General features: G+C 40.9%; 1 protein-coding gene across 6 annotated transcripts in view; it reads right to left on the bottom strand.

Annotated features, from left to right (window-relative positions):
• The window catches only part of SHLD1 (shieldin complex subunit 1), a 116771-nt gene extending 106722 nt beyond the window's left edge, over window positions 1-10049 (bottom strand). Inside the window, exon 1 of one of the 6 annotated variants that reach the window (XM_061436607.1) lies at window positions 9983-10049. The gene's annotated coding sequence lies outside the window, so the exon portion shown is untranslated. Of the gene's footprint in view, window positions 1-9904 lie in introns of all 6 variants that reach the window. The other 5 variants (XM_061436608.1, XM_061436609.1, XM_061436611.1 and 2 more) reach the window with 5 other exon arrangements.
• Window positions 10050-13714: the final 3665 nt, after the last annotated feature.

Genomic DNA, 13714 nt, shown 5'->3' with positions numbered 1-13714 from the left:
TAGGAACAGAGATGAGAGTCAAACTTAATAACTAAATGGATAAAGGGGCTAAAGAGGAACCAGGAGTCAACAAGGAGTGACAGCTTCAGTGATGGGGCTATATTATCAATTGACTTAGAGCAGACAGGAGAAACACAGGCTTGGGAGGAGCAGTACTCCAAACTATGGAATACTATCCAGCTGTTAAAATGACAGTCAGAACTTGAAAGATGTATGTCTGAATGACAGAAGCAATTTCAGAATAACATGAACAGTATACTAATATGAGAAGTTAACATTTATTGAGTGCTTATTGGATGCCAGGCACTGTGCTAAGAGCTTCCTCCACAACAGTCCTATGAGGCAGGTAATTTTATTACATATCACCCTTATTTACAGTCAGATAGTCAGTTCCCAAACACAGCAGAAGCAGAGTAACTCACCCAAGGAAACCTGTGTAGAAAGCATCAACCTAGGATGAACCCAGCTCTAAGACCTGCCAGCCTTCTGTGCCTCAGAGCCTCCTGACTGCAGCCCAAGCTACCACCTGATCAGGCAAAAATAGGGAGGTATAAAAACAAATAAACAGAGAGACATGGCGAGATCATTCTTGTCTGAGGGCACCCAGTCACATGCCATTGTGGACATTCCTTTAGGCAGATAGTGAGCCAAGACATCAGCCGATTGTTTCTGAAAGGAGTGATCAAGGTTCCCAAAGAAGTAAGAACATCCTGTCTTTGCATAGGTGCTGAATTAGCCTACTAAGCCTGAAATTTCAGCAAACATATCTGCTGCAGGCATCTGTGGCTCCTCCTTCTGCTCTCATCTTACCAAACACTGCTCTAGAGGCTTCTGGAAGGGAACAAGCAGGTCAATGAATGACAACCAAGTATCCTGCCTGCCTACAAAGGTGCCTTGGAATCAGCCAAGGGTCTCCTGCATTGCAGGCAGATTCTTAACCAACTGAGCTATCAGGGAAGCCACATATATACAATGTAATATTCTGCCATATAAAAGAGTAAATCTTGCCATTTGCAGCAATGTGAATGGACCTAGAGGGCATAATAAATGAAATGAGTCAGAGAAAGACAAATACTTTATGATCTCTCTTATATGTAGAATCCAAAAAAGCTTTATATGTATTATATAATGTATTCCCATGTGGCTTCCCTGATAGCTCAGTTGGTTTTGGTTTTGGATTAAAAAAATCACTGCCAAGACCTATATGGTGTAGGAATTTTACTTTTTTAGGTCTTAAATTCAAGTCTTTAATCCATTTGAGTTAATTTTTGCGTATAGTGGTCCAGTTTCATTCTTTTGCATGTGGCTGCCAATTCTCCCAGCACTATATATTGAAAAGACTATCCTTTCCCCATTGAATATGCTTGTCTCCTTTATCATAAACTAACTGATCATCTATGTATAGGCTTATTTCTGAACTCTCTATTCTGTTCTACTGATTTATGTGTGTATGCCAATACCATACTGTTTTAATTATTATAGCTTTGTAATATAAATCAGGGAGCATGATACCTGAAGCTTCATTCTCAACATTGCTATGGCTATTCAGCATCTTTCACAGTTCCACAAATTTTAGTATTTTGTTGTCGTTGTTTTATTACTGAGAAAAATGTCATTGGGATTTTGATAGATATTGCACTGAATATGCATATGGTTTGGGGTAGCATGGACATTTTAATATTAATTCTTTCAATCCATGAGCACAGAATCTTTCCATGTATTTGTGTCTTCTTTAATTTCTTTCATTAATATCTTGTAGTTTTCACTATACAGATCTTTCATTTTCTTGGTTAAATTTATTCCTAGGTAAAAACAAAAAAATTTTAAGAAGAAAATTTATTCCAAGGTATTTTATTCTTTTTGATGCAACTGTAAATGGGATTGTAGTCTTAATTTCTCTTTTCAATAGTTCACTATGTAACAGATTTTTTTGTGTTGATTTTATATCTCACAACTTTGCTGAATGTATTAGTTCCAATAGTTTGTTGACAGAGGTTTTAGGTTTTCCATTCATAATATCATGTCATTTGCAAACAGTGACAGTTTTACTTCTTTTCCAATTGAGATGCCTTTCACTTCTTTTCTTGCCTAATTGCTCTGGCTATAACTTCCAATCCTATGTTGAATAGAAGTGGCAAGTGTAGCCATCATTGTCTTGTTCCTGATCTTAGCTGTGGGCTTGTCACACATGGTCTTCGCCTAGATTTCACAATTAACATTTTACTATGATTCTCTTTTTCAGATACAGCTATCCAACCCTCTATTACTCTGTCAATTCACCTTATTTTTATACATATTTCCATTTAAAAATTGATAATAATGAAAGCTTCTGAGGGGATGCTTAAGATATAATCAGTTTGCATTTTCAAAGGCTCGCTCTGTCAGAGGAGAGTAAACATGAAGCAGGGAACACAGCTAGGAAGATTTCAGAAATGCCCGAAGATATGCAGGAGCTCTGGAGTTGGAGAGACAGACCTCATATTTTAGCTGTCATCCTGGGCAAGTCACTTAACCTCAGTTTCCTCATCTATAAAAATGGTTGTCATAAGAATTATACAAAATGTATGCACATAAAATACTTAGTATAGTCTCTGCACTCAATAATGGCTAGCTCCAAGAAGTAAAAATAGTAATAATTAAAAAACAAATCATAAGCTCCTCTCTTCCCAGACTATCACCAGCCCATTTGCCCCTCTATTTCCCATTCTGCAGCCATCTTGCTTCTTTACCAGTATATTTTATGGTCCACAATCTTATTAATACCCTGATCTTCCCCACTCTGCCCATCCTGTCTTTTCCTCAACTATCTACCTACTGGACATGAGAGTCATCAAACAGGTGAGAGCAGACTGACTCACTCTAACTATCTGAGTACCCACATATAATGGGCTGTCTGGCCAAATAAATCCCGAGATGTTTATCTCATAACTTCCTCTCAGTCCCCTGCTTTTTAAAAATATTTACTTATTTGGATGCCCCAGGTTTTAGTTGCTGCATGTGGAATCTAGTTTCCTGACCAGCGATCAAACCCAGGCCCTGTGCATTGTTAGCACAGAACCTTAGCCACTGGACCAAAGGAAAGTCCCTCAACACTTTCAGGTTTTCTCTGAGTGAGTGAGTGAAGTCGCTCAGTCATGTCCGACTCTTTGCGACCCCATGGCCTGTAGTCTATCAGGCTCCTCCATCCACGGGATTTTCCAGGCAATAGTACTGGAGTGGGTTGCCATATCCTCCTCCAGGGTATCTTCCCGACCCAGGGATCGAACATGGATCTCCCTCATTTTAGACAGATGCTTTACCATCTGAGCCACCAGGGAAGTCCTTATGTTTTCTCTACTCTTCTTCAATGACCGTCCCCATCACTCAAACAACTTCCTCTTCATTTCAATAGATCATCTTACTACCCAACTGACAAGGAAATAGAATCCAGCAGAGGAACTTCATTTCCATCAAAACATAATAAAGGCTCCCGTATCTGCATTCAGTCATGTCCAACTCTTTGCAACCCCATGGACTTGCAAGGCTCTTCTGTCCATGGAATTTTTCCAGGCAAGAATACTAGAGCAGGTTGCCATTCCCTTCTCCAGGGAATCTTCCTGACCTAGGGATGGAACCTGGGTCTCCTAAATTGCAGACAGATTCTTTACCATTTGAGCCAAGCTATCCCTTATGTGGCAAAGGCCAACAACTATACCTGGGTTTTAGATTCAACTCTCTGGACCTTTCCAGAAGCCTTAAGTGATGATAATCCCTTCTCTGGCTTCTGTTTCACTGGATCTTCACTTACACTTTTTAAATCGCTCTCATTTTCAATAAAAACTGGTATATAAAAGAATGTCCTTATTCTTTGGAATGGTACCCAAATATTTTAGTTTTAGAGAAACATGATGTCTGCAACATATTCATATATATTTTTGTTGTTGTTCAGTCAGTCAGACATGTCTGACTCTTTGTGACCCCATGGACTGCAGCATGCCAGGCTTCCCTGTCCATCACCAACTCCTGGAGTTTGCTCCATAAGTTTGCAAACTCATGTCCGTTGAATCCGTAATGCCATCCAAGCATCTCATCCTCTGTTGCCCTCTTCTCCTTCTGCCCTCAATCTTTCCCAGAATCAGAGTCTTTTCCAATGAATCAGCTCTTCGCATCAGGAGGCCAAAGTATTGGAGCTTCAGCTTCAGCATCAGTCCTTCCAATGAATATTCAGGGTTCCTTTTCCTTTAGGATTGACTAGCTTGATCTCTTTGCTTGATCTCTTTGCTTGATCTCCTTGCTTGATCTCCTTTTCCTTTAGGATTGACTGCTTGATCTCCCCTATCCAAGGGACTCTCAACAGCCTTACAAATAGCTAAGAAGAGAAGAGAAAGTAAAAAGGCAAAGGATAAAAGAAAAGATATACCCATCTGAATGCAGAGTTCCAAAGAATAGCAAGGAGAGATAAGAAAGCCTTCTTAAGTGAACAATGCAAAGAAACAGAGGAAAGCAACAGAATGGAAAACACTAGTGATCTCTTCAAGAAAATAAGAGATACCAAGGGAACATTTCATGCAAAGATGGGCAAAATAAAGGACAGAAATGGCAAGGACCTAACAGAAGCAGGAGGTATTTAGAAGAGGTGGCAAGAATACACAGAACTATACAAAAAAGATCTTAATGGCCTGGATAACCACAATGGTGTGGTCACTCACCTAGAGTCAGATATCCTGGAGTGTGAAGGCAAGTGGGCTTTAAGAAGCATTAATATGAACAAAGTTAGTGGAAGTGTTGAAATTCAAGCTGAGCTGTTTAAAATCCTAAAAGATTATGTTGTTAAAGTGTTGTACCCAATATGCCAGCAAATTTGGAAAACTCAGCAGTGGCCACAGGACTGGAAAAGTCAGCTTTCATTCCAATCCCAAAGAAGAACAATGCCAAAGAATGTTCAAACTACCCACAATTACATTCATTTTGCATGCTAGCAAGGTAATGCTTAAAATCCTTCAAGCTAGGCTTCAACAATATATGAACTGAGAACTTCCAGATATATGTACATGTATAAGAGAGAGAATGATAAAGTAAATGGGGCAAGTGTAGACAATTGGTGAATCTGGAAAATGTTATTTGAGAGTTCCTTGTACTAGTCTTGCAATTTTCTGAAAGGGTATAATTATATCAATATGAAAAGTTGTCAAGAAAGTAAAGGAAAAAGAAAACCTTTGACAACTGCCTTCCTTACAGCCAATCTCCTCTCACTTCCACAGACTTCTCAGGAGTCTAGAATTGGCTCATTTCCTCATCTCCACCAACTCAGTCTCTCCACCATAACTTCTAGAAACTCCTTCTTCTGACATTCTTTCTTTACTTTTCAGGAAGCCACTCATCGGACTGACATCCCATCTCTGCCTGCTCTGTGGTTCATCTTCCATCTCCAACTGGACTTCTTCAAGGATCAGTCCAAGGCTTTCTCCTCTTCTTTACTCCTCTGAAACATTAATTACCACTCAGAAATGTCTAGTCTAGTTCCCCAACCTCCTTTCTTTCTGTCAGGTTTTCCAACAAGCCCTGTTTCTTCCCACTGAACCTATCCTTCCTTCTTGTAGATAACTATTCTAAAAAATGGAAGAGGAGGGAATACTTCCAAGTTTACTCTATGAGCCCAGTATTATCCTAACACCAAAACTAGACAAAGACATCACAAGAAAACTATAGACAAATATTATGAATACAGACAAAACTAGCAACATATAAAAAGGATTATACTCTGTGATCAAGCAGAACTTACCCCAGAAATGCAAAGTTACTTTAACATCTGCAAATCAATGTAATACACTATAATAGAATAAGGGACAAAAACCACAACAGACACACACACACACACACAATAATTTGACAAAGTCAAATACCCACTTGCTATCAAAACACTCAATAAGCTAGGAATAGAAGGGAACGTCCTCAATCTGATAAAGAGTAATTTTTTTTTCTGGCCACTCATTGCAGCATGCACAACTTCCCCTAACCAAGGACCAAACCCATGTCCCCTAGCCACTGGACCACCAGGGAAGTCCTAAAGGGCATTTTTTTTTTTTTCTAACGGGAATTTTTGAAAAACCTATAGCTAGCATGGAACTTAATGGTGAAAGACTGAATGCTTTTGTGTTAAGATTGGCAACAATATTAACTGCTTTCGTCATTTCTATACAACATTCTACTGAAGGTTTGAGCTGCACAATTAGGCAAGAAAATGAAATAAAAATTTTCCAGCTTGGACAAAGAAAAGTAAAACTATTTCTATTAGCAGAAGACATGATCTTATGTATCAGAGAAGACAACGGCAACCCACTCCAGTACTCTTGCCTGGAGAATCCCATGGACAGAGAAGCCTGGTAGGCTGCAGTCCATGGGGTCACGAAGAGTTGGACACGACTGAGCGACTTCCCTTTCACTTTTCACTTTCATGCATTGGAGAAGGAAATGGCAACCCACTCCAGTGTTCTTGCCTGGAGAATCCCAGGGACGGCGGAGCCTGGTGGGCTGCCGTCTATGGCGTCACACAGAGTCGGACACGACTGAAGTGACTTAGCAGTAGCAGCATGATCGTTTGTATAGAAAGTCCCAATGAATCCACTTTAAAAAAACTAGTGGAAAAAAAAAAAAAACTAGTGGAATAACTAAACAAGTTAATCAAGGTTGCAGGATACAAAGATCAATACAGAAAAATCATTTGTATGTATATACACTAGCAGTAAACAATCTAAAAATGAAATTAGGACTTCCCTGGTGGTCCAGTGGTTAAGAATTTGTCTGCCAATGCAGCGATACAGCTTTGACCCCTGGTCCAAGAAGATCCCACATGCCTCGGGGCAACTAAGCCTTTGCATCACAACTACTTAGCCTGTGCTCTAGAGCCCATGTTCTACAACAAAAGAAGTCACCACAACGAGAAGCCCATGCACTGCAACTGGAGACTAGCCCCAACCCGTCGCAACTAGAGAAAGCCCACGCAAAGCAACAAAGACCCAGTGCAGCCAAAGATAAATAAAATAAACAAAAATAAATTGTAAAAAAGATAAAAATAAAATAATAATATAATTTCATTTATAAAAGCATAAAAAGAATAAAATACTGTAGCTCAGTCAGTAAAGACTCTGCCTGCAATGCAGGAGACCTGAGTTCTCTTCCTGGGTTGGGAAGAACTCCTGGAGAAGGAAATGGCAACCCACTCCAGGACTCTTGCCTGGAGAATCCCATGGACAGAGGAGCCTGGTGGGCTCCATGAGTCCATGAGGTCTCAAGAGTTGGACACAACTTAGCAACTAAACCACCATACATTTAATGAAAAATATGTAAGGCATGTACACTGAAAACTATTTTAAAATATTGAAAGAAACTAAAAATCTAAGTGAATGGAAAGACATTCTATGTTCACAGAATAGAACACTTACTATTTTAAAATGACAATATTGCCCAAATTGATGTATGGATGAATACAATTCTTACAAAATCTGTTGGCTTTTTTTTAAATTTGCAGATGCTGACAAAACTATTTTAAAACTTCATATGGAAATGCAAGGGGTCCATAAAGCCGAACAATCTTAAAAACAAAGAACACAAAGTTATAGTATCCATACTTTTCGATTTCAAAACCAACTACAAACAAAGAAACCACCAATTACAAGCTTCAGTAATCAAGGCTGTAGTATTGAAATAAGGACAGTCATAAAGGTCAATGTAATAAAATTGAGAGTTTTGATGTAAAATTTTATATTTATGATCAACTCATTTTCTCCAGCATCCAAGACAATTCCACAGGACAAAAACAGTCTTTTCAACACTGAGACAACTGGATCCCCATATACAAAAAAAAGGTAAAATAGCTCAAGTACTTTGGAAAACAGTTTAGCAGTTCCTCAGTTGTTAGAGTTACACTTGGATCAGGCAATTCCATTCCTAGGTATCAATATATATGTTCAAGAGAAATAAAAACATGTGTCTGCACAAACTGTACACAGATGTTCATGTGTGCATGCATGCTCAGTTGCTTAGTCATATTTGACTCTTGAGACCCCACGGACTATAGTCCGCCAGGCTCCTCTACTCATGGGACTTTCCGAGCAAGAATACTGGAATGAGTTGTTACTTCCTCCTCCAGGGATCTTCCCTACCCAGGGAACAAACCTGAGTCTCTTAAGTAGCCTGCATTGACAGGCAATTTCTTTACCAATGAGCCACCTCAGAAGCCCCCACAGATGTTCATAGCAGCTTTATTTATAAGAGCTAAAAAAGGGAAATAATCCAAATATCCATCAACTGATGAACGGATGAATAAAATGTGGGGGGCACTAGTGGTAAAATACCTTATGGCAGGAAAAAAAAAAAAAGAGGAATTAAAGAGCCTCTTGATGAAGGTGAAAGAGGAGAGGGAAAAAGCTGGCTTAAAACTCAACATTCAAAAAAAGGTCATGGCATCTGGTCCCATCACTTCATGACAAACAGATGGGGAAACAATGGAAACAGTGACAGACTTTATTTTCTTGGGCTCCAAAATCACTGTGAAAGATGACTGCAGCCATGAAATTAAAATTTCATTCTTCCTTGGAAGAAAAGCTATGACAAACCTAGACAGCATATTAAAAAGTAGAGACATTACTTTGTCAGCAAAGGTCCATCTAGTCAAAGCTATGGTTTTTCCGGTAGTCATGTATGGATGTGAGAGTTGGACCATAAAGAAGGCTGAGCACCAAAGCATTGATGCTTTTGAACTGTGGTGTTGGAGAAGACTCTTGAGAGTTCTTTGGACTGCAAAGAGATCAAACCAGTCAATCCTAAAGGAAATCAACCCTGAATATTCATTGGAAGGATTGACGCTGAAGCTGAAGCTCCAATACTTTGGCCACCTGATGCAAACAGCTAACTCATTAGAAAAGACCCTGATGCTGGGAGAGACTGAAGGCAGGAGAAGGGGAGGACAGAGGAGGAGATGTTTGGAAGGTACCACTGACTCAATGGATTTGAGTTTGAGCAAACTCTGGGAGATGGTGAAGGACAGGCAAGCCTCGCATCCTGTGGTTCACGGGGCTGCAAACAGTCAGACACGACTGAGCGACTGAAGGACAACAACTAGTGGTAAAGAACCCGCCTACCAACGCAGGAGATGTAAGAGATGCTGACTCAATCCCTGGGTGGGGAAGATCCCCTGGAGAAGGGCATGGCAAACCACTCCACTATACTTGCCTACAGAATCCCATTGATAGAGAAGCCTAGAGGGTTATGGGACATAGGGTGGCACTGAAGCAATTTAGCAAGAACACACACATATGAATATAAGGAATATTTTTCTGCAGTAAAGGAATTAAGTTCCAATACATGCTAGCACAAGAACAAACTTTTAAAACATTATACTTGGTGAAAGAAGCTACTCAAGAAAGACCACACGTTGTATGATGGCATTTATATCAAATATGCAAACAAACCTATAGAGACAAAAAGTAGACTAGTAATTGCCTAGGACTCTAGGGCCTCAGAAGGAGGCCCTTCTGAATAGAAAGTGACTGCTAATTGATAACAGGGTTTTTCTTAGAGGTGATGAAAATATTCTAAAATTAGACTGTGATGATGGATGCACAATCCTGGGGGTATACGAAAAACCACGAGATTTTACAGTTTAAATAAATAAATTTTATAATACGTGAATTATAGTTTGGAAAAGTTATTTTTAAAAAAGAACCGAAGCTCATCTAGACACACTGCACGCAAATTCTGGGGCTTCCGCAAAGGGTTGGCTGCAGAGGCCGTGCAAGGTGGGGGTAGGAGGGGTTTGGGAACTTGCCAGGGAAAGCGGCCATAACTTCCCAATTATTAAAGAACGGTGTCCTAATTGCCTAGAGAATCCCCGCGATGCCTCGCGGAGAGCCCCCTCCCTCCCTACCTCCTCTCAATCGAAAGCCTTCAAGAGTCCGCAGAGAAAACTAGCCCAGAAAAGTCGCCAGGTCCCAGTTGCACTCACCACCGGGCAGTAGCTGCAGTCTGGAACCGGAAGCGGTTGCGCCACGTTTGTTATGGGAAAAGCGAGGTTTGAAAGGAAGTCACCAGAACCATCTTTACTTAGGGCAGGGAAGAAAGGGGAAAGGCAATTACGGGCATCTTGACTGAGGGCATTGGCCCTGTCGATGATGCGGTCCTGGAAGGAGTAGTTTGTTCGATTTCTAGAGGTTTATTGATCAATGTGCTTGAAAGTGAAAGTCGCTCGGTCGTGTCCGACTCTTTGCGACCCCATGGACTATACAGTCCGTGGAATTCTCCAGGCCAGAATACTGAGGTGTGTAGCCTTTCCCTTCTCTAGCGGATCCTCCCAACCCAGGGATCAAACTCGGTTACCCGCATTGCAGGGGGGATTGTTTACCAGCTGAGCTATAAGGGAAGCCCAAGAATACTGGAGTAGGTAGCCTATCCCTTCTCCCGCAGATCTTCCCGACCCAGGAATCAAACTGAGGTCTTCTGCAATGCAGGCAAGTTTTTTACCAAATGAGCTATCGGGGAAGCCTGGTGTGCTTGGTAGACAGGAAAAATGTTTTATATGTTTAAAAACCTGAATGTCTATGTTTTAAAAAAAAAGTGTAGTGAAATTAACAAAAAGAATGTTAATATTTCAACATGTTGCATTCAAGTCAGTTCAGTTCAATTCAGTCGCTCAGTCGTGTCCGACTCTCTGCGACCCCATGAATCGCAGCACGCCAGGCCTCCCTGTCCATCACCAACTCCCGGAGTTCACCCAGACTCACGTCCATCGAGTCAGTGATGCCATCCAGCCATCTCATCCTCCGTCGTCCCCTTCTCCTCTTGCCCCCAATCCCTCCCAGCATCAGAGTCTTTCCCAATGAGTCAACTCTTCGCATGAGGTGGCCAAAGTACTGGAGTTTCAGCTTTAGCATCATTCCTTCCAAAGAAATCCCAGGGCTGATCTCTTTTAGAATGGACTTGTTGGATCTCCTTGCAGTCCAAGGGACTCTCAAGAGTCTTCTCCAACACCACAGTTCAAAAGCATCAATTCTTTGGCGCTCAGCCTTCTTCACAGTCTAACTCTCACGTCCATACAGAACCCTGTAAATTAGGAGTCCTACACTTGTGAAAAATTTAAATAACACTATCTAATTACTGTCAGATACTTTGAGCTTACCACAAGTAAGCTGGCTGATGTAGTGACCTTTTGAAGGCAAATTTATAGATACAATTAGAAGTAAAACTAATTGTGAACTTTCCTTCACATTCAGACAAATCTAACACAGCAACTGTAATTTTACTTTTACTTCCAGCTTTGTACTTTGATAATCAGTGTACAATTTTGATTTTCACATTTTTCTATGTAATATGGCTCATAAAAACCACTCTTCCAAAGTAGCATGATAGAGTGTGATTAAAGAAACCCTGGAATGCTCAAACCCCTTCCTGAATATGCATGTACCCTTAACTTAAAAATTCCTTAATTCCCCTCCTCTCCATTTTAGAAATGATAAACTCAAATATAATTGAATGAAATTTATTATCTGTGCAACCATTAAAAATTATTTTAAAAATAACAAAAGGAAATTCTGGATCATGAACTGCATTGTCATTTTTCATGTCTCTTTAGTCTCCTTTAACCTCTGTTTCTCTGTACACAGATGTTTGTGCATCTTCTTTGTATTCTTGGCATTGATTTTTTTTTTTTTTTTGATCGTGCTAGGTCTTCATCGCTGCACGTGGACTTGCTATACTTGGAGATCTAGTGGAGATCAGGAGCTACTCTCTAGTTGCAATGCACAGGCTTCTCACTGCAGTGGGTTCTCCTGTTGCACAGCACAGGCTCTAGGCATGCTGGCTGCAGTAGCTGCAGTTTGCTGGCTCTAGAGTGTAGGCTCAGTAGTTGTGCCCCAAGTGCTTAGTTGCTCCTCAGTGTGTGGAATCTTCCCAGAACAGAAATTGAACTGGTATTCTCTACATTGCAAGGTGGACTCTTAACCACTGGATCACCAGGGAAGCCCAGCATTGACATTTTTGAAGAGTACAGGTCAGTTGTGTTGTTGACTGTCCCTCAATCTGAGTTTTCCTGATGCTGCCACCCTGTTCTCAATGGCGCTGAACATTGCTGATCACTCCCGTCCTCTGGAAAGTCCTTGTCTCTGAGTTTCCCTGATAACACCTTCTCCCAGTTTTCCTCTTTCCTGTCTCAATCATCTGAATCTCCTTTACAAACTCTTTCTCTTCAGTGGAACCTCTCTCAGGGTTCTTGAATCTCCTCTTTTCTCTCCTGTGCAGATGACTCCCAAACCTCTAAGCCAGTCTTGTTCTGAGATTCAAGTTAACATCTTCTCCAATACCTTTATCTCAGCCTCCAACACCTCCCAAACAACCTGCTCTTGTTACCCGAAAATTGGATTTGTCTCTAGGTGGATATCAAACCAAAAGATACAACCAAGCCAAAAATCAGAAGAAAGGATTGATTACTTTCAGTGAGTTAGGAGAACACCTGGGGTCTTTCCCAAAGTAGTGTCTCCCTGAACAGCAGAATTAAGGAATTTTTAAGTTAAGGGTACATGCGTATTCATGAAGGGGTTTGAGCAGAGGAGAATTCAACATAGAATTGAGGAGAAGGTCCCAAGTTGCTTTTTTAAAAAAATATTTATCTGTTTATTTGGCTGCCCCAGGTCTTAGTTGCAGCATATGGGATCTAGTTCCCTGCTCAGAGATGGAACCTGGGCCCCTTGCATTGGGAGCATGGAGTCTTAGCCACTGGATCACCAGGAAGTCCCCCAAATTTTCATTGATTGAAGTCAGGAAGGTCAGTAAAAAGCAATATCTTCATCCATTAGTTTCCAATAGATCTGGTAGTTGAGTGCTGGGGCAGAGGGGTAAATTCTGCAAAATAGCTCAAGAAATTGCTTTAGGCTAATTTTTAACATTGAAACAGAACTAAGAGTCGTTACAACAGATTTATTATCTTTGTTATTGTTACTTTTCTTGACTGGTAATAATCATTTTTCCTGCATTCTTTTGCCCCCTTAAGATCATTAATTTCTGAGGCTTGTTCAAGGGTAAGCTTTCATCCAGACTTAGATCACAAAATGGCTTAGGCTAAAAGTGGCTTCTCTTGTGTTAAGAAAGCCCTGTTTGGGTACCGCAACCCACTCCAGTGTTCTTGCCTGGGGAATCCCATGGACAGAGGGGCCTAGTGGGCTACAGTCTATGGGGTTGCAAAGAGTTGGATGCAACTAAGCAACTAACACACACACACAAACACGCCCTATCTGCTTACACACCTACACCAGAATCTCCTGTTTCAGTGAGTCAAACCATTTGCCAATGACAGAAAATTTTTCTCCTTCTTTGTCAACATGTTTCATATCCATCAGGAATCAAAGCATCTTGCAGATTCTTTCTCTTAAAGATCTATTGACTAGATCTGAATTCTCTTCATTTTCACTGCAACTTTCTCAGTAGAGCTCACCTGTATCGTGGTAGCATTAGTCGATCAGTCGTGTCCTACTCTTTGTGATCCCATGGACTCTAGCCCACCAGACTCCTCTGTCCATGGGATTCTCCAGGCAAGAATACTGGGGTGGGTAGACATTCCCTTCTCCGGGGGATTTTCCCAACCCAGGCATCGAATCCAGATCTCCCGAATTGCAGGCGGGTTCTTTACCATCTGAGTCACCAAAGAAGTATCCACTACCTGTATGACAAAAGCTTTCCATCTCCCCTG

This window comes from Bos javanicus, chromosome 13 (genome assembly GCF_032452875.1).
Source record: "Bos javanicus breed banteng chromosome 13, ARS-OSU_banteng_1.0, whole genome shotgun sequence".
NCBI classification, from domain to species: domain Eukaryota; kingdom Metazoa; phylum Chordata; class Mammalia; order Artiodactyla; family Bovidae; genus Bos; species Bos javanicus.
Note: the sequence above shows the minus strand (reverse complement) of the source record. Positions and strands in the feature narration are given on the sequence as shown.